Source organism: Neomonachus schauinslandi, chromosome 3 (assembly GCF_002201575.2).
Source record: "Neomonachus schauinslandi chromosome 3, ASM220157v2, whole genome shotgun sequence".
NCBI classification, from domain to species: Eukaryota; Metazoa; Chordata; class Mammalia; order Carnivora; family Phocidae; genus Neomonachus; species Neomonachus schauinslandi.
In genome coordinates, this window is record NC_058405.1 from 158286596 (window position 1) to 158312828 (window position 26233).

General features: G+C 42.9%; 1 protein-coding gene across 1 annotated transcript in view; it reads left to right on the forward strand.

The window, feature by feature from the left end:
* Positions 1–1722: 1722 nt before the first annotated feature.
* Positions 1723–26233, forward strand: part of SPATS2L (spermatogenesis associated serine rich 2 like) — a 163422-nt gene continuing 138911 nt past the window's right edge. Inside the window, exons 1-2 of the mRNA XM_021702865.1 lie at positions 1723–1739; positions 23793–23842. The gene's annotated coding sequence lies outside the window, so the exon portion shown is untranslated. The remainder of the gene's footprint in view (positions 1740–23792; positions 23843–26233) is intronic.

A 26233-nucleotide genomic window follows, 5' to 3' on the forward strand; every position in this document is an offset into this window, starting at 1 on the left:
GCCCTCAAATGCAAAAGGCCACATATGGGCTTCTGAAAACTCTTCCCACTGGTCATATTCAGTTCTTGAGAGCATTTTTCTTTCCAATGTTACTAAGCAAGTTAGATTTGGGAAGAATATGAAGTGGTAGAGGAAAGGAATGAAGACTGAGTTCAATGTTATTTCCAAAGCCTTCCCAGGAGAACAATAATTTATTATTCATTTTGGAATTGTAATTATGGAGATAACCCTCCCAATTAAATGATTTATTTTGCCACAGAACCTAAAATGTACATCAAATTTAAGTCTAATTGCTACAAGTTATTTTACACCTAAATTTAATAAACAATGCGATGTTTATTCTTCATATTTCTGTGTAATATGGCTTCTAGAAGCAAGTTCTCCTATCTGCAGCATTGGTGGGGCCAGACTGTACAAGTTCAAATCCTCACTCCACCTTTGCCAGCTAAATAACTAAGGCAAGTTATTTAACTTCTCCATGCCTCAGTTTATCTGCAAAAAAAAAAAAAAAAGACAAAAGTAGTACCTACCTGATAGGATTGTTTGAAGATTAAATGAGTTAACACTTATAAAACACTTACAAATGTTTAAATTACGTGATCAGTACATAAATCCAGTGTAACAAGAACGGCCACCACAAGTCACATGAGAAACTGAGTCCCTTTACTTTTAGCTCCTCTATTTATTATGGCTGTGCTTTGTCAACAGAGGCACATAATGTTAGCAGATTTGAGATTTACCAGAAAGGTGTCGGATTTTATTTCAAATTATGACTTCCTAAACATGGAATGATATACCATCCTGCTGTACACTCAGGGACCCCTTAGAGTTTGGAGCGTGAGAGACCTAACTAACCCTGGTCCTCTATTTGTAAGGGGCTTTGACATCCAAGGAGCCGCTGAGAAACAGTGACTAGTATTCAGAAAAAGGGAGGCTAAGAAGTCACCGTTTGCAAAAAATAAACTGAATTGGAGTGCTGCCTGCGTTTCGTTCTACTGCCTCTGGAAGAGGTGTGTTATCTAAAGTGCTTCCATCATGAATAATGATTGAGAAACTGCCTTTACTCTCCGGACTACTGTACTCCCAGGTAGAAATCCGTGGGCTGATGCCCAGGTCTCTCTCTGGAACTTGGTTATTACACACGTTAGAGGAACCCACCCTCCAGGAGCCCATTGTGAACAGGCAGCGAAGGGAGGGGCGGGAACGCTCAGGGTGAGCCGGGTTTCTAAGCACAGATCAGAGCCCCAGTACTTTTTAAGCGCCTAGTTCTTCAGGTCATTTCGAAATCGGCTATCTTTGTTTACATTTTCGAACCTGGCTCGGCACCAGAAAGCATTACTACCTTCTGAAAGGAGGAAGCATCCTGCATTCGTAGACAGTGCTGGGGTGGTGGGTGGGGGGAGGAGGGGCAAAGTTCATCTTCCCCCGTGTGGGAGGACGACTCTCCTGCCACACGTGCGGGTTGTGACAAAATCTTTGAATAGCAGGGGCAGTTTAAGTGAGGTGGAGGTTTGGGGAAAGGCGAGGAGGTAGGTGTGGGGCAAGCAAGCAAAGTGCGGAAGCCGTACGGGGATTCTTCTAGAAAGTGGGGTGGGAAAAGGAGCTAGGGAGGGCGTGTGGAGGGAAGGCATCTGTGTCAGAACGTGCGTGTGAGCGGATACAAAACCCGAGAGAGGCGTGAGCAGCTCTGTGTGTGCGAGCGGGAGCGAGGGGCGCCGGCTCGGGGTGTGTGCGTCTGGGTGAGTGACACTGAGGGGCGGGCTGGCCAGCCGGCCGGCGGGCGGGGGCAGCCTACGAGGGGCGGGAGTGTCCCTGCGTGGAGCGGGCCGATCCGGAGTTGTGTCAGTGAAGGAATCCAGTCCGGGGGCCGAGCTGGCTGCGCCCTCCGCCGCGAGCGCCGGCAGCACGGGGCGAGCTCCGGACGGCGCGCGGCCCAGGCAGCGGCTCCCGCTCGGCCCGCCCTCCGCGCCGCAGGGGCCGCCACCGCCGCCGCGCCTCCCCCGGCGACCGCGCCCCCGATCGCCGTCCCCCGGCCCGGGACAGAGCGGCCGGCGCTCCGCACAGAGGTAAGCCCGGGACTCCCGGCCGCCGCCGCCCGGGACCCCCAGTCCTCCCTCCCCGCGCGGCGGGCCGGGGCCGGGATGCAGGGCTCAGGCGGACGCGGCGGGGCCTGTGCGGCCGGGACGGAGGCTCGGCCCGGGCCGCGCGTTCCGCAGCCTGAGCCGCCCAGCCCCCGCCGCCTCCCCGGGGCGCTGGGTGTGGCCCCCGCTCGGCGCCGACGCGGGCTGGCGGTGCGGACTGGACGCGGAGGTCACCGTCCTTCCTTTCTCAGGCCGGCGCGAGCAAAAGAGCGGGCGGGTGGGAGGAGGCGCCGAGTCGGGCGCACATTTGCGCGCTTGGGGCGAGCGTGTGGCCGCGGCGCTCAGACGTGGACCCGCCCGCCCCGGATCTGAATCGGCCGCCGTCCCTCGCCTGCCCTCTCCGGTGCGAGCGCCCCCTTCCACTCGCGGAAAGGAGTGAGACCCACTGCCACCCGCCTCCCTCGCTCGGAACCGCGGAGCTGCCCGCCTCGGCCGGGACCAGCCCGCCCTCAACCGCGTCCCGGCGCCCGGCGGGAGCGGGATGCGGTGGCCCCCAGTAGCCGCGAAGTCGCCGCGATGGCAGGCGGGGTGATGCGGCTGGACGCCGGGCGACCGGACCGCGGGACGAAGCGGTCGCGCCGCCGCGTCTGGGCGGGTGGACCCGGAGTCCGCGGGAGGCGGCGGGGGCTCGGGACCAGGCGGCGGACTGAAGCCCAAGGCGGCGGTTGTTTCGGAGACGCGGAGAGCGTTCGCGCCCTCAGCACACTCGACTTTGCGTGTCTCGGAAGATCGGCCCTGCTCGCTCGCACTCTGGTTGTTAATACTTACTGCAGACGTGGGAGGTGAAGGGCTGAGACTTCACCTGGACAGAGATGCGACCGAGGCTTCCCATCTTCGCGAGTGGAGGCTTCCCGTTCTTGGGGGGCTTGGGGGGGGGGTGTTCGTGAACTTCGTGAGCTTTCAGTTCCCAGCAGTCCTGGTTTTAGCGGATGTCAAGGTTTTGGAGACCTGACACTGTAAAGATTCTTTCTGTACAGCGTTTTCCTTTGAGTGTATTACAGAATCTGTAGCTCGAGAACTAGTGAAAAACCTTGAACTTCAAACACAGCCTCTCTTTACATAAAATGTTATATGTAATATTTTTCACTTGCTTTTTAAACAAAATTTAAATGTTATGTTAAAAACTTTCGCCATTCCTGTCAAAAGTGAGAAAAAAAGGTCTCTGAAATTTTAGAAACTAAGCAGAGGAAGAGGCTTATTCCAGTATTTGAAAGAGTATTGTCGTGTGACCTTTATGATACCGTTTTAGTTGGTCTTAGAGGAACAATTCATTGCCATTTTGATTGATTTTTGTTTTCTAGAGGTTAAGCGAATGGGCAAGATGGCAGGGAAAAGAAGGGACAGGAAGTCAGAAATTGCTTCATTCTGAAAAAAACAAACAATATTCAAGTAACAAATCCAATTATTGTGAAAGGTACTCTGAAAATAAAGACTAAGATGGCCTTCTGGATAAAGTATTTCATTGGCTTTATAAAACTATCACTTAACTAGAGAGCAGTGTGTTGTGTGCATGGGGGCAGTTTTATCAAGTAAGTGTACTGCTTAAAAATATCTGTGTATGATAATATTTATTGGATCTTTAACTGGGGAAGATCAACTTTAGGAATGAATTTCTATTTGAACAAGGCAAATATTGCTGCAGTCTCTAGTGTTGTGGATTAAACTCAACCTTTGTTAGAACCTATTTAATGGAGGAAGAGAAGGTAAAATATGTCAAATTCTGTATCTGTGAGGCTTTATTTTTTTAAAAGATTTTATTTGAGAGAGAGAGAGAGAGCATGAGCAGGGGGGAGGGGCAGAGGGAGAGGCAGAAGCAGACTCCCCTCTGAGCAGGGAGCCCCACAGGGCTGGATCTTAGGATCCTGGGATCATGACCTGAGCCTAAGGTAGATGCTTAACCTCCTGAGCCACCCAGGCACCCCTCTGTGTGGCTTTAAACACACACACACACACACACACACACACACACACGACTAGCCCCAAAGATAATTTGCATAAAAATACAAATGACTTGAATGCAGGGACTGTTTAAGAGAATGGTAAAAACTCAACATCTGGGAAAGGAGTATATTGCCAATTTTCTTTCTCTCTTTAATCCCTGCCTCTGAAAATATTAAATTATTTCCTAGGAATCAACTTAGTTTAACATACCAATTTAGGCAAGATGATAAACTCCTTTTGTATTCATGTTGTTTGAGGGAGCTCCCTAATGAAAATCTTAAATTGACTGTTTCTGTGCTCCCACTGATTTTCAAGTGGCCATTGTGGGGATGGGTATCTATGGGCTCATGAAGCTGTTCTGCCACTTCATAGTGATCAGGGAAAGAAAATGCTTAGGCCACACCATTGCAGTCTTTGAAGTGCCGCCAGTCGGAAGCATCTCATAGATCAATTTTGCTGTGCAGATGGAAATACTTGCCATAAGAAGTTAAGCTCTAGAGGTGTCTCATTTTTGGTTCTAACTTCTTTCAGTTTTTCAGCCTGTGACCATAGAATTGTACTGCCATTAACAATGACTATTCATTTATGGCTTATGTGTGAAAAGCGTGTTGGTGGTCTTTCTTCTGTTATCTTTACACGGTTTTAATCAGCATCTCATGGTGTGAGCCAGGACAAGAACTTTTGGTTACAGTTTCAATGAAATGGAAGAAGTTGAGGTTGCTTATAGTAAGATCCAAGCTGCTGCCACCTGTCTGGCCATATGATGAATGTGGAGTGGGTTTTGTATGCAGTAGGTAGATACGGCCTACTCACTGCCCTGTCATCTTCTGTAGACCCTTTCCTGACTCTGATAATGGAATCATATGGCTGTTACAATTTTTGTACACAGAGTAGTCGCTTTTATCAGCATGGCACAGAACATGAGGGCTGATGTATAATATGGGAAGATTTAAACGATGGAGTCTGTTTATTGATTTCTGAATGATTGTGCATAATTCAGCTAATCAATTCATCCCATCACTGTTCTGCCTTCGAGTCTAATCACACAATTAAAGTGTGATTTTCATGATACAAACAGTTAAAAACCCAATACACATAATTATAGAAGAAAAACAAACCTTTCTTTTTTCTTTCCTTTTTTGAAGTAGTCTGCTATGAAGGTGTTATTTCCTTGACACATCAAAATGGCTAATTTGGAGTTGTGATGCTTGTTATGTAAATAGGCCATATGTTGAATATCTACAGAAGTCTCTTCGTTCAGTGTTGTGGTAATGGATAGGATCCCCTAAGTACCATAACTAAAAAAACATAGTCTATGAAGATGTATTTCTCTCTACTATTTGTATCATACTCATTATTTTTGTTTAATAGCTAGTATTTGTATTTTCTAATAAAATATTCTTAAATGTGATGGTTATTCTTACAGCATATACGTTTTTATCTCTAGTACTAACACAAACTCTGTTCCCATTTATGCACCTGTTTAATAGACTTTTCATGGTGGATGTCCTGCTGTCAGACTAAACGCTGCATGCCTGATAACAAACTTCATATTCTCTGCTAACCCTGTTCCTTTCACAATGAAAAGACTTTCCCTTTTCTTGATATTCAGCATTCTCTTCATCACCCAGACTTGAGATCCAGGGACCATCCCTGACTCCTCCCTTTCATTCCTTCAGTAAAACTGTACATCAAGTCCTGTTAACTTTTCCTTTGTAATAGTTTCTCTGAGCCAGTCCCCACATCTCTACATTCCTCATTCTCCCTGATAGCTCAGGTCCTTGGCCATCACTGTTCTAGTATGACTACAGCCTGCTACATCTTGGTTTCTTGGTTAATGAGTTCTCCTCACTCTGCATGCTTCCAGCACATCAGCCTTCCTAAACTCTTCTCCTTAGAACTCCTGTCCAAGGACTGCCTTGCAGGAAGGCTGTGTTGACCTCAGGTTTCTCTGATTCTAAAGCCAGTGCTCTTTCTACTAGTTCAAATACTTTCCATGCACCGCCCCCCCGCCCCGCTTCAGTCCCACCTCTCAACCAGGTTTTAATATACTTCACAGTCTTGCCCAAATTTGACTTACTGACTTTATTTTCTACTTCTTTCCAACATGAACCTTCTCTTCCTGGTAATTGGATCTCACTGCCCTTCTAAGATGACTTTGTGCCCTTTTGTTCATGCTCTGCTTTTTAGAATGCCTTTTCCTTTTTCCTCTAACCTAACAACTATCTCCAAGTTAAAGTCAGCCTGATCACGTTACTCGTTGGTTTCTTCTTTTGCCCTTTTGTCTGCACCATCCCTTCAGACCATCAGACACTCTCCCATGATATTGTGTGCTTCATTCTTGCTTTTCCACCTAGACTGCCAGTTCCTTGAGGGCACGGATGGAACTTGCATGCTGTCCTTGAACCATCTACAGGGCTTTGGCATAGCAAACTCTTGATAAGTATACCAGTAGAATCAATAAACTGTAAGGGTGTTTTTTTTCTGTATGATGGGCTTTGATATTGCCTGTGTCCTGCTCACCATTATGTCCCCAGAGCCTAGCTTGCAACTTGACACCTAGTCATGACCTCAATAAATATTTGTTAACATAGAAATTAATGTTGACATTGGCTAAAAGGGACAGGCATTTGAAGGAGACATCTGTCAAGGAGTTTTTTCCCATTTTTCTTCCGTGGTTCTAATCAGCCTCTCCATTCATCAGCTGTGAGATTCTGAGGCCTCGGCATTTTCCAGAGTCGAGATAATGATGGAGGCTGGCAGTTGTGAGTTGGAATTAAGGAGGCTGTTGTTATTTTAAGGTGGAGTGATGGGTCCCAGTAGTGAGCAAAAATAAAAGCATTCAGGCTTTATGCCAGCATTTTATACCTAAAACAATTAGACTGGAGTCCTCAGATAAATACAAGTTTAGCTAATCGGCCATAAAATCCTGGACTGTATTGCAGGGGCTGCCCAGCCTTTTCATTTTAAAACTTCCTGGTAAATTAAAAAAAAAAAAATCATCTGGGGATCCATCCAGGGATGAAAGGTAAGATAGGGGAGAGTTGCCACACCCATCATATTGTATTCAGGACAAAATTCAATTCTTTAAAGAACTTTAAATCAGACTCACTTTATCCAAGACACTGTTTTTGCCAGGAAGGAGTTTATAGTCTTAACAGGAGAAATGACACGTGTATCCCGGAAATGAAGATCTAAGAGAGCTCAGAAGGGAAGATTTCCTTTTGCTGGGAGGTGGTGGGGAATCTTTCTAAAGTGACGGTTGTCTGAGCTGTTTATCAAAAGATTTCAGCAGCTGTCACTGGGAATACAGGGCTGAGGGGATGGTGGCGGGGTGAGGGGGTAGTGCGGGGCAGGCATTCTTGAGTTGCGACTGTAACATCAGTACTCTGTGACGCTGCCCCTGCTCCTAAGCCGAAACCCCGCCAGAGCTCTCCTGGGCCTTGGTGGGCTGCAGTGTTCAGTAATGAAACGTAAAGGAAATACAGATCCCTGCAATAATTACTTTTGGTGCCAAGTGCTGAACTGACCATGACATAAAGCACAAAATAAATCTTGTAAGCAATATAACCAGTGCCTTTCTGGGTGGCATCCAACTTGCTCAGAATGCTCAAAAAGGTCTCCTGCAGTACGGAAACATGGCTGAAGGTTGAAACTTTAATAGAACTATACATAGGGAGAGGTCTGGCCCCAAGGACCCAGCCATCTGTGAGACACTGCCCAGTTCACCTAGGAGAGCTCGGTAAATGAGCAAACATACTGTTCTCTAGAACCCTGGTTCTGATTCTGTAGAACTACCCCCACGAACTGTAAAACAAGGACAGATGGGTACAACTTTCAGGGAGACAGATTTGGGGTCAGTGTAAGAAAGGTGGTCCTGTTATGGATTGTGCTATTTCATGAGGTGACTAAGCCCCACCATGACAAAATGTATTCAAGCACAGGCTGTACCAGGCAGTGTCTCATTTAAATACATGCCTTATCTCCTTTTTCCCCCAAAACAGTGCTCTGAAGTACATACTCTTATTACCCCCGTGTTACTGAAGAGCAATACCAAAGCCTGGAAAGGTTGAGCAGCGGGTTAGGCGTAGAGCAGATGTCAGGCATTTGAGGGCCGAGACTGAATATGTACTGTGATGAAGAAAGGACACACACATTGGATGGCCATTAGGATTTTTAATATATTTTTTAAATATTTGAGAGAGAGAGAGTGAGCAAGTGAGAGTAAGTAGGGGGAAAGGTAGAGGGGGAGGAAGAGATTCCTCAAGCAGACTCTGAGTGTGGAGCCCAGCGGGGGGCTCGAGGAGGGGCTCGATCTCAGGACCCATGAGATCACGACCTCAGCCGAAATCAAGAGTCCGCTGCTTAACCAACTGAGCCACCCGGGCGCCCCTGGCCATTAGGATGTTTAGGGCCCTTCCTATCACTAGGATTGGTGGTTTAATTCTCCTTAGGGATCAAGATGCTGATTGTTGCAAAGCACAAATTCATCAGCAGGGGCACCCAGTTCTAAAAATTCAGAACAAAGTGAATACAATTATCACCATCGTAATAGGTATCACTTACTGATCATCTCATTTAAACCTCATAGTGATCTTGCAAGGATGGGATTATGTATTCTTTTAAGAGAGCGACACAGAAATCAGGGAAGTTACATAACTTGATTGAATCTGCAGGGCTGATAAGTGGCGGAGGAGTCTGTTTGGTGTCTGGTCCCCCCAAGCCTGGGCTTTTTTCTTACACCACTCTGCCAGATAATTCGTGGTGATACCGAAATATTTACCTATCAGTTCAGCACAGACACTGACCAACCAGAGAGGCCACAAGCTATAAAAACCCGCTGTGGCTCTCCTGAGTCACCAAGGTGATTTAGGTAAAGCCCAAAGGTAGGGGAAAGGCTTGGTAATATACCAAGACCACAGATCTGGGGCTCCAGGAAACGAGTGACTTCTGTGTTCAGCATTTATCTGATTTTATACATGATATGTAGTACTAGTTTAAAAAAAAACTTCCTATATAATTATATTTCATTTCTATTTCTAAGTAAGGAAAAATAGTTTTGCAATGGTAATATTATATCTTCCTTACAAATGGTAGGTTCTTCCTCCTCATGCCTTTTCTTCCCTTTACTGTCTTTAGTCTGAGGCTAATCTTTCTAGACAGCATCCCCTCTTGCTTCCTCAGGGACCTTGCTCTATTATCTCTCTTTTCTTTAGGGTCTCAACCAACCTTTTGCTTTCAGTGCATTAACATGCGTAAGTCTCCTCGTGTTTTGTAAAAAACCAAAATCTCCCTGGCCCCTTCCCTCTTGGTCTGGTTGTGTTCCATCCCATTCCTGGTGTTAGAAGGATAGTTTCTTACGCAGCACCTGAACCTCCCCTTCTCCCCTTTCTGTGCAGCCCCCCACAGCCCTGTCCTCTCATGATGGCCTCCTCTGACCTTAAAAACAGGCAGGTCCATTGTTCAGGATTCTTTTCTAATTTTTTACCTGTGTGCCTTAAGTGATCCTTCTCTGCTCCTTGAAACTTGGCCCACCTGTTTTCTGAGTCATTCCTCTCTCCTGACTTCCCCTTATGGCATATTCCTAATGTATATTCTCTCTCAATCAATGAAACCCACTTCACCAATTTTTAAATCTGGGAGTTGTTCTAGATTCCTCCCTCTTCCTCAACCCCTACATTTCATTGATCACCAAGCCCTATAGAAACCATCTTTCTCAGTCTCTTTGGAATCTGCCCTCACCTGTCTAGAACACTTACCACCATTATTGCTTTGATTCAGGCCCTCACCACTTCTCTTGAGGATTACTGCAGTGGCCTCATAACTGGTCTCTCTGCCTTCAGCCTGGCCTGCCTCCAACCCATTCCCCACACTGCTGCCTTTCTAAAAGGCAAATTTGATCACGACTCTCTGTGGCTTAAAATCCTTCAGCAGAATCACTGCTTCTCCAGGATAAAATCTAAGCTCCCTAGCATGGCACAAAAGCTCCTTTGTGATCTTGGCTCTCCCTTTGTGTGTGTATCAAAGTCTTCTCTAATGATCTTGGTCTCTGCCCCTGCCCCTAGCATCCCTACTAGAGGAAATGAGTTGTTAACTGGGAAGAAATGAGAGGAAGGATGGGAACAGAGAAGAGATTCTAGAATTGTCCTATCTAGTACAGCAGCCACGAGCCGCACATGGCTATCGAGCCCTTGAAATGCAGCTAGTCCAGATTGAGATGTGATATGAGAGTAAAATACACCACAGTTCAGAGACTCTACAGGAGGAAAAGAATGTAGAATATTTCATTAACAAATTAAAATATTGATTACCTATTAAAACAATAATCTTCTGGACATAGCAGTTTAAATAAAACATGTTCTTTTTTTTTAAGATTTTATTTATTTATTTGAGACAGAGAGAATGAGAGAGTGTATGAGAGGGGGGAGGGTCAGAGGGAGAAGCAGACTCCCTGCCGAGCAGGGACCCCGATGCGGGACTCGATCCCGGGACTCCAGGATCATGACCCGAGCCGAAGACAGTCGCCCAACCAACTGAGCCACCCAGGCGCCCCTAAATAAAACATATTCTTAAAATTAATTTCACATATTTATTTTTACCTGTTTTTTTTTACCATGGCTACTAGAAAATTTTAAATTGCCTTGTGGCTTGCATTATAGTTCTATTGGACAGTATTGTTATAGAATATCTCTTCGTTCCCAGGAGATGCATCCTATATGAGCCAAGCCCATGAGCTTGTTGAATGATTAAGTCAGCCCTACAGGTATAAAGAAGCAGCAATTGCTCCATTCTTAAATCTAAAGATACAAAATGCTTTAGATAAGATTCAGAATCAAAGAGACAGATTGTGAAAGCTACAGCCAGGAGTCATACATACAATGTGCACGATGCTGAAATCATGATTAAAGCACATCTGTCTCCCTTGGCTACCCAGTCCTGGTCAGGAGTGGGAAGCAGGCAGGGATACTTGTGTGCTAGAGGGAAGATTTGAGATAGACAGTAGGAGCAAGGGAAGGGCAAGTGGAGTCACATTCCTGAGAAGCCTCCAACATGTGTGGCACCTAGAGCCTTGCCTAGGTCTTTGCCCATCCTGCCATTGATCCTGCCTGGTGGTCTAAGGCCCAGCTCCCCCACTGTCTAGCTTTAGGATTCTGAACAAACTAATGAACCAGTGGGTCTTGAGCCTTAACAATATGTATGGCACAGAGTCATTGTGCATCAAACAACTGCTAGTAGAGCACTTGAGATACCCAGGGCAGCAATCTGTGAATCCGTTGGCCCCAGAGGCTTGGAGGAAGGGCATATGGGCTGCCAGAAAGACCCAGAAGATATGTTGTGTCCTAGGAGATCTGCAGAGCTTTATGTTTTCACAGTAGAAAAGCCGACCAGTGGTAGGAAACCAGAGCTTATCGGGCTGGAGCAGGAGGGAGAAACCTGGAGGTGCGGGCAAGAAATCATGACTATCATGAGAAAAATTTAGCAGGATCAGATTCCAGTGAAGTCTGATAGGCAGAGTGACTCAGCACCTTCTCTCCTGCTCATTTGCAGATTGTGTTCTGTCGAGCCCCCTTCGGTTCAGGGAAGAATCCCCCCGAGCAGTTGTTTTTACTTGTGTCTATATATTAGGCATGTATCTAAGATTCTCATAAGGAGAGAGTTTCATGTGCTAAAAATAAAAGTTTGAAAGTCATATATCTACAGAAAATGGCCTGAGAAAATGGCGACCAAGTCGGTGTGGTTATTGTCCTCCCATCTGTAGGCTCTGGGACGAGTTTAAGCCCTTTGCAGGAGGGTTCTAGCTCCCTTGCTTACGTTGCTCAGGGACTGTCCGTGGGATTGGGCCTGCAGTTTGCCTTGCCCAGGCAATTTACCTAGGAAGCTATAACTCTCTTCATTCTTAGGTAACCACATTTTTCACTTTGTGCCCTAGGTTTCACTTTGTCTCCTAGGTTTCACTTTGTCTCCCTCATTCCCAAGCCCCTGCTTTGTGTTTTTGTGTAGGAAACCTAGATTGCCTTAGGTAAGGGACCCATCATATATCTCCATGCCTTCTTAGGACAGTAGTCTTACTGCTGAGCTACAAGCCCTAGGGTAAGTCCCTGCTACTCCCTTCCAGGCTTCTTCAATACTGACACCTGCCAGCAGTGGGCAGGAAACTCAGTGAGTTTGACAGCTTGCCTGGATACTGGCTGTTACCTGGTTTTAGACCCCTGACACCAAACACTGCTTACTAATGAGCTTCCCCAGTGGTCTCTGGGTCCCATTTGTACCCTATGTGCAACTTGGGAAGAGACAGGGAAGGCAAAGTTAGGGCTGCTTTTCCTAAATTCTGACACATCCACTTCTTTGTCTCCAGTGGGAAGGCTGGTCTCATGTGTAGACGAGAAGGGTGCAGGCTTCACGGTGTGATTCAGAATCCGAATTACTCGAAAGGGCACTTTAGATATCAACAGCTTCTCTTTCCTACTCTCTAACACGTGAAAGGCTGCATTATACAAACTCTGTTTCCTTTCCTAAGATCAGTAGGGTTTATCAGAAAAAAAGAGGACAGATTTGGTGCTTGAAAGACTTGGTTTTGATTTCTGTAATTGGCTTTAAATATTATTTAAATTATTTAATCTTCTTGAATCTCAGTTTTCTTATATAAAGTGAAATCAGTGATACCTATGTGTTTTGTTGTGACTAAATAAAATGAGATATCAAGTGCGCAGCAGTAGGGCCTAAAATGCAAAGGCTAGGGAAGTGGTAACTTAAACGTGCTGGACACATGCTCCTTAGGTTGAATACTTTGATGGACCCTTCCCTGAGATGAATAAGGAAGAAAATAAGCAATCTGGGTCCAGGGGCCAGATTTCACCCATCCAGGGGTGAAAAAAGACCATAAGGAAGTTGCCTTCACGTTTCGCTCAAGGCCAGTCCTACCTAATGGTTTGCATTTGTGCAAGTATTCATCTGGGATTATGAGTACAGCATGAAGGCATGGAAAAAGGGCATGTTCACATCCTCTGCCAGGGTAATATAAGAATAAACAAAGCGGGGCGCCTGGGTGGCTCAGTCGTTAAGCGCCTGCCTTCGGCTCAGGTCATGATCCCAGGGTCCTGGGATCGAGCCCCGCATCGGGCTCCCTGCTCGGCGGGAGGCCTGCTTCTCCCTCTCCCACCCCCCCTGCTTGTGTTCCCTCTCTCTCTGTGTATCTCTGTCAAATAAATAAATAAAATCTTTAAAAAAAAAAAAAAAAGAATAAACAAAGCAAGTTTTTGGATCTCTGAATAGCCAGGTGTGCTGCCATCAAAATAAACTTTTATTTCTATTCTTTGTTGATAAGTTACAAATAAAGGAAGTCACTAAAATACCCTGAAGAGGAAGATTCATAGACAAATTAGACACCAGGGACAGATCTCACACTTATTTTGTTGGAACTCTTCTTTCCTTAACTGTGGGTGTTTGGGAAGTTCTTTTGTTGTAGTCTTTGTTGCTTACAAGAAGGGGGAAAAGCTTTGGTGTACTAAAGGAAAGAATGGTTTTGATTGGAGGCAATATTCTTCTCAGTGTGAGCTGACTTTCGTATATTACAGCGATTGCTAATACATAACTGAGAAAACCCATTTATTGAAGTGCCATAGACAGCAGCGAGATAGTCTGATCTGACATAGTGCCACTTCTGATCGATGAGTGTTTATTATAGGAATGTGAGCAGTCTTAGAATTTTTAGGGGAAAAGTGGAAGATGTTATGGTGGCTATTGTGGCTGCTAATGTCCTGATCTAGAAAGTCTGTCCTTTCTTTTTACTTCCCTTGTGAAGTCCGAACGGTGGACTGGATTCAGTGCACGCACAGGGCTCCCAGTGACTTCCTCAGCTCCTGGTGGCAATTGACCACCCACCCCACTGTAATACCATAGCCTCAGCATAGTGTCATGTGAAAATAGTGAACACTCAAGGAGAAAATGCAAATCAACTGCCTCAAAAATTAAAAATAAAAGCATTAAAAATATTATTGAGTGCTGGTTTGTGACATTGAATATATAAACCCATTTATTGTTTTGACAGTCCCAGGGCAAGAACTGTTTCAGCTGCAATGGATGATATCAACTAAGATTGCCGTGACAACATTAATTTATAATTTCCAAACTTTGGTAGAATTTCACCTTCTGGACTCTTCCAGATTGCATTTAAATTTATAGTTATTTCTCATTTATCAAGGCAGGCATATTTAGATGTTGCTTACATAAATACCCTAGGACCGTCTTCATGAAAGTTACTAATGTGTATTTAGAAGCATAGAATGTGTGTTGGAAAGGGATAGTGGGGGCTATGGTTCTTTCAGGTTTCCCCCAAATGCAGGATTCCGTCCATAGTATCCCAGTCGGCCAGCTGCCACTATGAAGCATAGGCAGACAAAACTGCTGAAATCTGCCTCCGTTTATCCTTTGGGGTGCCCCAGAGTACCACTCTCTTGTGGTAGCTCTTCAAATATTCGACCACAGCTGTTGGACCTTCTCTTTTCAGGCAGACGTGGTCCCAGCTCTTTCAGCTGAGCTCTCCCATCCTGTCAGCGCTCCTCTAGTCCCCATTGCTCTGCCCATGCCGTTTTAAAAGCAAGGATCTTGAACTCAACACCCTCCTCCTGAGTTCTCTAAGCGGTAGGAAACAAACTCCGTCAGGGCACCCTTCTTTTATTAATCTAGTCAAATATTCTGTCGGCCTCCGTTTTAAATCTAGGGCAGCGCGTTGTTGGTTTACCTCCAAAGTCAAATAAAATCTCCAAGTCTTTTTTTAAACAACTACTACAAAGCCATGTCTCCCTTACTCTGTACTTGTGCAGTTAATTGTGTGACCCTGTGTAGATGATTTTACATTTATCCTTGTTACATATTGTCTCTTTTTGTCAAATCACTTTTCTTCTCTAACAAGACATTTTTGAATTCTAATTTTTTTCAATTCAATTTATTAGCGGTACTTCTTTCACTTATTAATTACACATTTGAGAATTGTATTTTCTCTCTCATTGATCAAATGTCGACCAGGACAGCCCTGTGACTTTCTGCAAGAGACTTGGCATCAATATGTGAATTTTGTTAGTTGTTTTTTTTTTCTTTTGACTAGTTTGATAATCTTTCCCTTGTGTTTTCTTTCTTCTCCCCAGGCTGTCTAAGAGGATAGAGTCAGGAAATATTTAGTCAAATGCCTCAGTAATGCTATCGTTGTTGATCCACTTATTGCCAATCATAGAACCTCTATTATGAAGCAAAACGATTAATTTGGAGTCACTTTTAAGATAGTATTAAGCAGTTTTTCTTTTGAAAAATTTACTAAAAGCATACCTAAATAATCTTATTTTTAGTTTAATTTAAAAATAACAGTTTTGTAAAATAAATTCATTCCTCGTCTATAATTTCAACTCATGTGAACTTGTTTGGTTCAAAGGAATTGCTTTTTTTTACATCATTCAGTTCTCTTTATAGAATCATTACTCTGGAAATGAATTGGTGGTGTGACAGGAAATCACTCCTTAGGTGTCACTCCAACACATCATTATATTCACACCTTCTGGGATAGACAGTAATCAGGCTGAGGCATGTCCAAACAGTGTGCTGGTGTCTACGTAAATGGCTCCATGACAATATCACTTAACATGACCATGACAGAGAGTGTTACTGATGGCATCATGTCACTAATGGATGTGTTTTCCCTAAGTGGAAAATTCTGTATTATTTGAAAAGATGGTTTCCCCACCCCCCTCACACAAGCTCTTTGAGTTTTTGTATTAATATCAAATGTCTGTCAAATATATATATGGTTTTTCCTGTACTATATTTGGTTGCATTCATATTCAAAATAGTTTTTTACATGCTTTTTACCTTGGACTCAGTGGAAAGAAAAAAATAATTTAAAAGAACAGTAGCACTGAGGAACTCAAATCTGTAAGTAAAGATACTACTATTTGTATAATACTGTATATTTTGCAAAGTACTCTCATTTTCTTCTTTGAATTTTGTTTTTCTGATTGTAAAAACAACGCATACTCATTGAATTTGGAGAAGATACTGAAATGGATAAGAAATAATTAAAAGTCAGCTAAAATTTCACCAGTCAGAGAGTGTCATCGCTAGCATCTGGTGTGTCTTCCTTCCAGATATGCATGTGGTGTGGCTTTGAGTATGCATGTGTGCGTACATTTGTGTGTGTTTGTGTGTGTTTAAACTACCTCCTGGCGGACCTAGGAAGTTTGTATGGAAGAATCAGTGTGACATACTAGTTAAAAGGCCTTTGGGGGTTGCCTGGGTGGCTCAGTTGGTTAAGCGGCCAACTCCTGATTTGGGCTCAGGTCATGATCTCAGGGTCCTGGGATCAAGCCCCTTGTCAGGCTCCATACTCAGTGGGAAGTCCACTTGAGGATTCTCTCCCTCTCCACCTGCCCCTCCCCCCACACACCTGCTCTCACACACTCTCTTCCTCTCTCTCTCAAATAAATAAATAAATAAATCTTTTTTTTTTTAAAGATTTTATTTATTATTTGACAGAGAGAGAATGAGAGAGAGCACATGAGAGGGGGAAGGGTCAGAGGGAGAAGCAGACTCCCCGCCGAGCAGGGAGCCTGATGCGGGACTCGATCCAGGGACTCCAGGATCATGACCCGAGCCAAAGGCAGTCGCTCAACCGACTGAGCCACCCAGGCGCCCGATAAATCTTTTTTAAAAAGTAAATAAAAGGGCTTTGAAATCAGACAGTTCGAGATTCCAGTCCTGGCTATGCTTCTTATGTAGTGCCTGTAAATTGCCCAAACTATCAAAATTTCAGTTTCTCTTTCTATAAAATGGGGATAATAATAGTATGCATCTAATAGGTTTATTGTAAGAATTAGTAAGATAATGCATGTAAAGTGCATAGCATGGTACATGGCTCATAGTGAATGCTCAATAAGTGTGAGCTTCTTATACAGGTTTTCTTGTCTGTTTTCCTCACTTAAATTCTAGGATAGCAATTTCCCTTGTCGTAAAATATTATTGGAAAAATATTTGGGACGACTGCATATATTTTAATATATGACTATACCTTAATGTAATCATTTCCCTATGCTTAGACCATTTCCCATTCTTTGCTATCATAAAGAGCCCCAGTGTTAATATCCTTTACATTATTTTTTGTGCATAGACAACAGATTCAAAATGAATCATTAATGGCATTTTATAGGTGGAAAAAGAACAATTCCTTAGTGTATACTCATATACCAGGTTGTATGCTAGGTTTTTTACAGCAAAATTCTTGTTTACCTCTTCCACAACCTGTGTGAAGCAAATCCGTTACCCCCATTTTTCAGATGAAAAAGCTCTGAGGGGAGATAAGTAGTTTGCCCAAGGTCATAGAGATAGTGGTGGTAGAGATGGTATTTGAAGCCAGCTGTCTGATTTCAAAGCTTAAGCTTTTCCATTCTGGCATGCAGTTCGTGCCTATCCTTTTAAGTCTGGCAGAATGAATAGTTACCATTGTGCTTTTTACAAAATGTCACTTGGTACCACGTAAAAGATAGGACACTTGGCTGGAACTCTTGGCTTCCTCCATGTAGTACCTCTCGTGTGCATATGTTCTTATATGTTTTGGAATCAAACCTCATTAAAATAAGGTGTTAACTAAAGGAAATAAGACATCGATATGATTATTTGATGAAAGCAAACCTCAGGGAAGAAAACATTTATTTAGTCAATAATACAAAAGTTGTCTTTGTTTTAGTGGTGTGGACTAGGCCAAGATTACTTCTCTCCCTAGGAATCAGAGTATTTTACATAAATCAGTATAGGAATTAAGTGATAATAACAGCCAAAGTAAACTGATGGTGTCAAAAGGAACTGTAAGTTTCATTACTTTCATACTAGGGGTTGAAAGGAAAAATCTTTAGCTTTAGCTATAAGATGATACATCAGCAAGAGCTACAATATTTGCTAAAGATATAGGTATGGGGAGACATCGAATATACTGGGATAAACCCCCAAAGAATTATTTGGTGAACTGACAAGTTGTCTTTAAAAAGTCAGCCATTCGGAACATTTATCTTGGCAGCTCTCAAATCTGACTTACAGCATGTAGTGTGGCAGTCAATTTTGTAGGAAAAATGCATAATTAATATGAAGATCAAGGTGTAGGTATTGCCAGTCAGTACCTAACACAGTTTCTTAGAACAAAGGAACAATTGAAATTGTCTTTTAATAGGGTAATCCCGGTTTGTCATTTTGTAGGCTTCAGTTCTTAGTAAAAATGAACGAAAAAAATCCAGTAGTAAAATTTCACATTGAAAAGGTACTTTGTTGCAGACTTTATAACCAGCTATTGTCTAGTCAAGAAAGCTATCTTTGCTTAAAAAAAAAAAAAGAAGAAAGAAAGAAAGAAAGCTATCTTTGGTTTTGAGTTCTTGAATTTTGATAGCCTTTGAGCTTACACATTCTTGCCTTAGAATTGTTCCAGTTTTTAAGTCATTTTAGTTCTTGCAAGGGATAAACAGTGTCGCTTACAGCCCAGTAACTAAAAAGGTTTGGCTCTTGACAGAACATGACCACCAACTTGACCTGTTGAGAGTATGTCCCCCATGATAATGTCTTAGCTGGAAAGGGCCCAACAAGTTAAATTTGGGCTCTGTATACAACTGGTGAGTAGTTGTAACTGTGAACAGAGAATTGGACATGAATTTGCAGACTGGATTCAAGATGTGGGCTCCATTGCGTGGTAGGTATCTGACCTGGGGCCGAGTGCCTTACTGTCTCTGCCCCTCGGCTCCCTCCGCTCTCATACAGAGATAACGACTACTGCACAAAGGGCATATGACGGATTAAATTTATTGAGCAAACCATGTGCTTAACTCAAAAGTGCTTTTATGATGAGTTTCCAAGTTATTAATTGATGGCCATGGGTCATCCCTCTTGAGGAGAAGCCAATTTACCATTTAAAGTATTTTTAAATGGATAATGGGAATATTTGTAAAATATATGCAAAAATACACCATTCCTGGGGCTAACATCACCAGACCCTCCTAACTCTGCTCATGCTTTATCCAATGATAATGGGATAGGCCCATTCTCTGCCCTGTAAACCCCTGGTGCCTTGCTTGGAGTCTCTCAAAGCTCATTCCCATGGTTTATTCCTCTGATGAGGGAAGGAAGCCCTTGGCATCAATAGGTGATTCCTTTGAACACAATCAAGACCTTTGTGAAAAAAGGCATTTAGATCTATTATGTTGTTCCAAGATAGAAGCAAAATTTTTATATTTGATGCATTATTGTAGCTTTCAATAAAAAAAGGCTCTAAGAAAAAAAACCTATAAGGTAGAAAAACATATTCCAACTAGATTGCTTTATAAAAAATTATAGGAAATTCTTTGATTATTAAAGTAATCATTGTTGCTGGAGGGGAATAGAAAAGAGAACAAGAGGTTAAGAATTTTGACACTGGGCAATGTCCAGCAAGCTCTTCAGAAGTCTCTCTTGGTTTTTCCCGCAGCCCTGATTATGTCCTAGTTAAGGGCACAGAAACTACTTCTGAGTCTGGCTGTAAGAAAGTAACTCCCAATCCTGGGGCTGCACTGACTCCCTTTCCTTGGGCTGCTGTGGGCCAACCTCTCTGCCTTTTATTGCCTCCAAGATGGTCATGGAGGTCCTTTCTCTCAGTCCTTTAGAAGGACAGAATTTGATCATTAGCTGCCCTAGGGCTGAAGGGGCTGTAGGAATCTTATGAAGGTGTTTCAGGCAATTAATGATTGAAGTGTCTCTATGGCATTCCCCAGGGATGGGAGTGTGTAAGCTGTGTGCTGGACATTTTATACACGCCTCCGTGATGGTTTAGCAATAGGGAGCTACCTGAAGGCCCACAGATCCCCGGATGACCTGAGCATGCTAGCTGGGAATGGCTAAACCTGCTTGCTATACTCATTTTGAATCAACTTCTAAAATTTATTTCTCTTACACAGGAAACTATTTTGAATTTCCTTCATTTGCTTTGGTACCACATTTTATTCAGCTCATTTCTTCATCAGCTATTTCTTGTCTACTCTGTACTAGGCACTGAGAGGAATAAGGAGTAATCAGACACTGAAAAGGAGAGAACATTACATATCTTTGGTAGAAAGCAAGATATGCCTCCAGAGTTGGGAAAAGGGAGAAGTTAAACACATAATGATTTTTTTTTTTGCTGTACTTTCTACAATAAATTGTACTATATAAAAATCTATACCAATATTCATTTATGTAGCAAATCCCATTATAATGAAAATTCATGTTATCTGTGACTGGGGCAAGCATTACTGGAACACAATTCCAATACAGCAGAAGACTTTGGACAGTCCCCTTGGAGGGAGCTGAAATGGGACTTGACCTATATATCAAGCTTTTCATGGCTTTGATATTTTTCATTTCCACGTGTCAACAAATGCCTGACTTGATATTAAAGCCAGTTAAATCAATATTTCTTCCCGTAGTCAAGGTACAGCAACATATATCCAAGGGCAACATATCCCCAACAGCCATATTTTGTTGAGTACATATATTTTTGTCATAAACCTAACTGATTGAACTACCTTCAGCTGAATAGGATGAAAATATCAACATAGCTAGCATTAAAAAAAAAAAAAGAAAAGCCATAAAAAAAAACCTTTTCCCTCACCCCTCATTTAAGCAATCCCATAATTTATTTTGCTCACTTGAATCGCAAGGAATGAGAAGATGGAAAAGATCTTGATTGTGGTAGCTGTGGTTTCCCTATGCTCCAGTGGGTCTGCCTTAACCTTAACCTCCCCCAGCTCCCATCCCAACCAGAGGCTTTCTGAACATGATGGCATAGTAGTGATGCAAGCGAACCCAAGAGTTGTAGACTGTAGGGTCCTAATAATCGTGAGAGAAAGGAGAGTAGGGTATTAACTCATTCCTACTTCTTTTTCGGAACTTTTAACTATTAGAAGATTTCTGAAAGTTACCCGTTAAAAACTCCCAGTGTTTCTATAAACAGATGGCCTGAAGTCAGTTTATAAACACAAACAGATTTATTTGCTGTTATCAGAGAGGCCTTCCTTCCTTGTGTACTGTGGAGAGAAGAGTCATCATTCACTGGGCTCCTGCTCTGTGTTCAGCACTTACAATATCTCACCTCTAGGAGACAAAATGGGGCTTCAAGGCATGTGTTATTATTTCCGTTTTATGGGCAGCAGGGGCTGCTGAGTAGCTTATCTGGGGCACCAAACCAGAAAGGGCTTTGAACCCAAGTTTGTCTGATTCCAGAGCCTTTTCACTTTTTGTATCAGGTGACTCTCCATAATATATCATGAGATTGAAAAAAACATTTTTTTAAAAAAGTGTTAAAGTATTACACATGCTCATTATAGGAAGTTTGGAAAGCAGAGAATTTATAAAGAAAAAGGAAAAACAAAAAACCACCCGTAATTCTTCATCCAGTGGTAATCACTACGAAATTTTTAATTTTTTTCTTTCCAAGCTTAAGAAAGCTCTAATTTATATATCCAAGAGAGTATTGTTCCTCAGAGTTGTCCTCTTTGACATTTATGCCTGTACTCCAACAATGTTGCTTAAAACATTCTTGGAATCTCTTTCAGGGCCAATTTAGGAACCAAATTCTCTATAGACTTCCATGCACAGGGTACTACTTTACCTGAATACCTATCAAAATAATACATTTTTTTAATGTTCTCCCATTTTTTGTCTTCTAAAATTTTATGCTGAAAATACTTAACCACCCTGCAAAGAATGCCATCATTGCTCTCTTTAATAAGAACCATAAACATCTTGTGCTGACTTCTGTTGTTGTAGGAGATAGACTTTGCCAAAATTCTACTTCCTCCCATATCAAAGATTGATGGACATTCTGGGGCATGTTTAAAAGTCTGTATTAAAAATTTTATCTATAAATGTTTAATAGTTTATTTGACAACTCATGTTATTTATTACATTGTCTCCACAGCATTGTTTGCCTTTTTTAGTTCATAAAATCTAAAAATTGTTCTTGTCAAAAGTTTGAAAAGCATATTTTAAAATCAATTTCTTTTTAATGGAAGTATTATACTCATGGAATTATTCCCCTCCGAGGAGTTTCTTTGAAAGAAACATGTTTAAGGGTGATGAGCCAATCTTTAAATAAAGTCAGTAGCATCTTGTGTCAAAGTAAATGTTTCTCAAAGAAGCAGTCACGTGTGCACTTACATGCACATACGTGAAAGATTGCTACCAAAGTGGCCATTAGTGTACCTTAATAAAGTCAAGAAAGTCAAGTAAAGTGTCAAGTGAGTTCTCATCTCTTTGGTTTATTGCATACAACACTATTACTCTTAGAAAACAAACCTAACCCTCAGCCCAAGCATTTCACTGGTTGTCTAGTTTCTGCCTTGTTTTTCACAGACATTGTTATCTGCCCCATCATTTTAGCATGGCACCCCCTCCCCCAATGTGGGACCTCCGTTTTGGATTGGTGCAGAATTCACTGGGGCCACTCAGAGGGCAGAATGGGAGTGTGCAGCTGTCCTCGGGGCTGCAACCTTCCTTGGTCTTCTGATTGCCAAGATTTCCTTGATAGGACTTGATCCTGCTCCCAGAGCTAATTACAGAGTGTAGGCCAAGTCTTGTGTTGATATCCTGAGCACTGTTCACAGTGTGTGGCATTGTGTTCGGTCAATGTGTGTTGGATGAATGAAGAATTATAATATATTCTCTCAAAAATGGACTATTGAGAGGGAAGTTAGTCAGATTGAAAGAGAATCAGAATAGACTGTAAATTAGAATCTCAGGTCAGTCTGCTCATTTAAGGATGAAACCCGGAGAGGTCATCTGACTGAGAGAAGGCCAGCAAGAGAGCTGATGCCAGAGCTGGGCACAGTATCCAGTGTCCCGACATCCTCTCCTGCCCTTTCTATGCTTCCTCCTTGTTGTCATTCCCCATTTGCTTTATGGAGGTTGATCTGACTGCAGGATCAGTGACCAGAGCCCCTGCAGCCCCACATAGTGCTTAACAGAGCATCTCAGGGACACTTAAAGAGATTGTTGACTTAGTGAGTGACTTAGGACCCTGGCACCTATCTCTGTGCCTGAGTGGTGACTAGCTACATGGTGAGCTCCCTGGGGTTTGCGGAATATTCTAGAACTATCTCTTGGAGAGGAGACTATTATAACAGCAATAATAACAGTAGCTAACATTTATTTGTAATAAATTAGGCAGGATATCACTGCGTAGCACCCCGCTTCGGAGGCCAGATGGTCCCATGTCCCCACTCCACCGCTTACCTGGTATACTTTTATGAAATGTGACTTGACCTTCAGTGCCCCATTTTCTACATCTGCAAAATGCCAATGGCAATAGTGCCTTCCTCAAGGTATTGAAGAGTTAGCCTATTTGAAGCCTTAAAGCAATGCTAGGCACTTTCTAAGCAATAAATGTTAGCTGTTGTACTTATTAAAACAGCACTATTGTTTTTTGAATTCATGGCACGAATTATATATTATCCAGTCTTCTCAACAGCTCTATGAGGAGGGTAATGTTATTGTATCCCATCTCACAGTTGAGTAAACTGAGGCACAGAGAGGTTAATCTGCCTAACAGCTAGTAAGTCATAGGTAAGACCAATTCCATGTCTGCCTGACTCCATATCCTGTGCTTGGGATGTGATGGAACAAGGTGGTGTGGCTGCTAAATGTGGATCTGACCTCCCAAATTTACTTTTTTCCTAGAGCATTCCGGAATCCAGGCTGCTTTCAGGAATATCTCTGTGGATTCTTGGGTAAGTAGAGATGTTCCTTCCCTTCTCCATGTTCTCTCCCATTGCCCGTGGCCAGCCGTCCCTGCACCTGCAGCTGACTCCCAGAGGCCTCATCACAGCCTTTGTCAGCCTCTCGGGGTCTCAACCCCTGTTCTTGTTTATAGGGGTATACACTGAAGTCACTCGTGATGGGGTGCAGGGAAGGGGCAGCGGACCCGAGGCACTCCTGCCTCCCCTGCATCCCCCTTCTCCACCTCCATCAGCATTTCTGTGCATTTGTTCAGAGTAGTTTCATGCATGCAAAATTCTTCAATATACCAATAGGTATTTTATAGATGCCCTTGTGATGTAGAAAGGAATTGTTCTTTCTACAGAAAAGAAGAATGATTTCTGGGGCCAGACTGCCTGGCTATCCCTCCTTCCAGTGATTCTTTTTTTTTTTTTTTAAAGATTTTATTTATTTATTTGACAGAGAGAGACACAGTGAGAGAGGGAACGCAAGCAGGGGGAGTGGGAGAGGGAGAAGCAGGCTTTCCACAGAGCAGGGAGCCCGATGCGGGGATTCTATTTTTGCTGTCATTGTTGTTGTTGAAGAACTTGCTCCAGTGACTCTAGGAGTCTGACTTGCAGTCTTTAGTGCTCACTCAGTGTTGAGTGTGAGTGGAAGGGCATAGGCTTTTGAGCCAGACAACCTGACTTTTTTCCTGCTTCGGCTGCCTAGTAATTATGTGGTATTTGCATGTCACCTGCTTCTCTGAGCCTCAGTTTCCTCCTATCTGAGATGGGGATAATTCTAACCATCTCACAGAGTTGTTGGAATATTTCTAACTCATGTATGCAATATGAACTGTACAAGATGGACATTCAGTTAAATGGTAATTATTGTTATCAGTTGTTAGTATTTGAATGGGTTCATCAAAAGTGTTTGCCGTACAGGAAGCATGTTGTTATTTTTGATTCATCATACTTTACCTGAAATATTTTTATTTTTTCCCCCAGTAGTCTTGCTTGTTTAAATTCATTTACTTAGCAAACCATATCTTCATTGTGAAAAGATCATCACTGGTCTGGACACTGTCAAATGATTATAAATTCTAAACTGAGGTAGTCCAAATGAATGAGGCCTCATTGCACCAGAATATTTCCATGAATGTTAAATCTCAACTTGATCTTTTTCTATAACCCTGAAACTTTAGTAGTAGTAACTGTAACTTTTTTGAAAAGAGCCACTAACATTGGTGGGAGTTGGTAGTTTTCCATGAGAGGAATAGAATAATTTTACTTCCTCATATCTGAAATCTGAATCACCATTGAAAACACTTTGTTTATAGCTGTTCAAAGAGAATTAGTATGGAAACTACTGGCTGGATTCCTTCTTTTTCTGTCTTTCTCTCTCTGACACACACACACACACACACACACACACACACACGTACACACGTGCCCGCTACTGGCTGGATTCCTTCTCTTTCTCTCTCTGACACACACACACACACACACACACACGTGCCCGCTACTGGCTGGATTCCTTCTCTTTCTCTCTCTGACACGCACACACACACGCGTGCGCGCGCACACACACGTGCCTGCTGCTTAGTTTTTCTTTGGGTTAGGCAACCAAAGAGTTACTATGTAAATTCTGGCAGCCTTCTCTCCATCAGACAAGCAAGGGCACAATCAATTACTGTTTTCTTGAAACGTACCAAATCATCAGAAACTCTGATTATTCTGCTGGAAGGCAACAAACAGCTTGATGGAAAGATAGACCAATTGCAAACAATTCTGATCATATTTTTGTCAGGAGAGTGAGATGCCTCCAGCTGTCTGTCACTAATCATATTAGAGGTGGGAAGCAGGAATGTTTTGGCCTGCAAAAGATTACTCTAATCGCGTGTCCGAACACTACTTTTACTGGCTGCTTATCCCAGGATGGTGACATTGGACATCCATTCCGTAACTCGCCTTGCCAGTTGTTCGTAGTCTCAAACATATGTCACATGAGCACATTTAAGGAATTTTCTAATTACAGTTCAAAGGCGTTTCTTTTATCTTTCTATGTTCGCTCTGCACACATCACTGATTGAAATGATTTCTCCCTCAGCACAATCCTATTGCCAACGGTTACAAAAGAGCAGGGAGATGGCAAATGAAACCCACAATAACTGAAGAGGTGTCCGAATTCAGTTAGGAAGAGGCCTCTCCCATGTGGACGCATAAGCCCTATAAATCCACTTTAATTGTGAGCTTGTGGTTCTTATCTGGTCATGTTTGTTTTGGATGCAAGTGCCAAAGCTGGATACAGACCAGAACTCCAGATCTTTGAGCTCTGATGACTAATTTGGGTATGCATTGAATCCCTTAATTCATTTCTTAATTAGTTCTCCCAGAGTTAGAGTTGCTTGGTTACAGGCA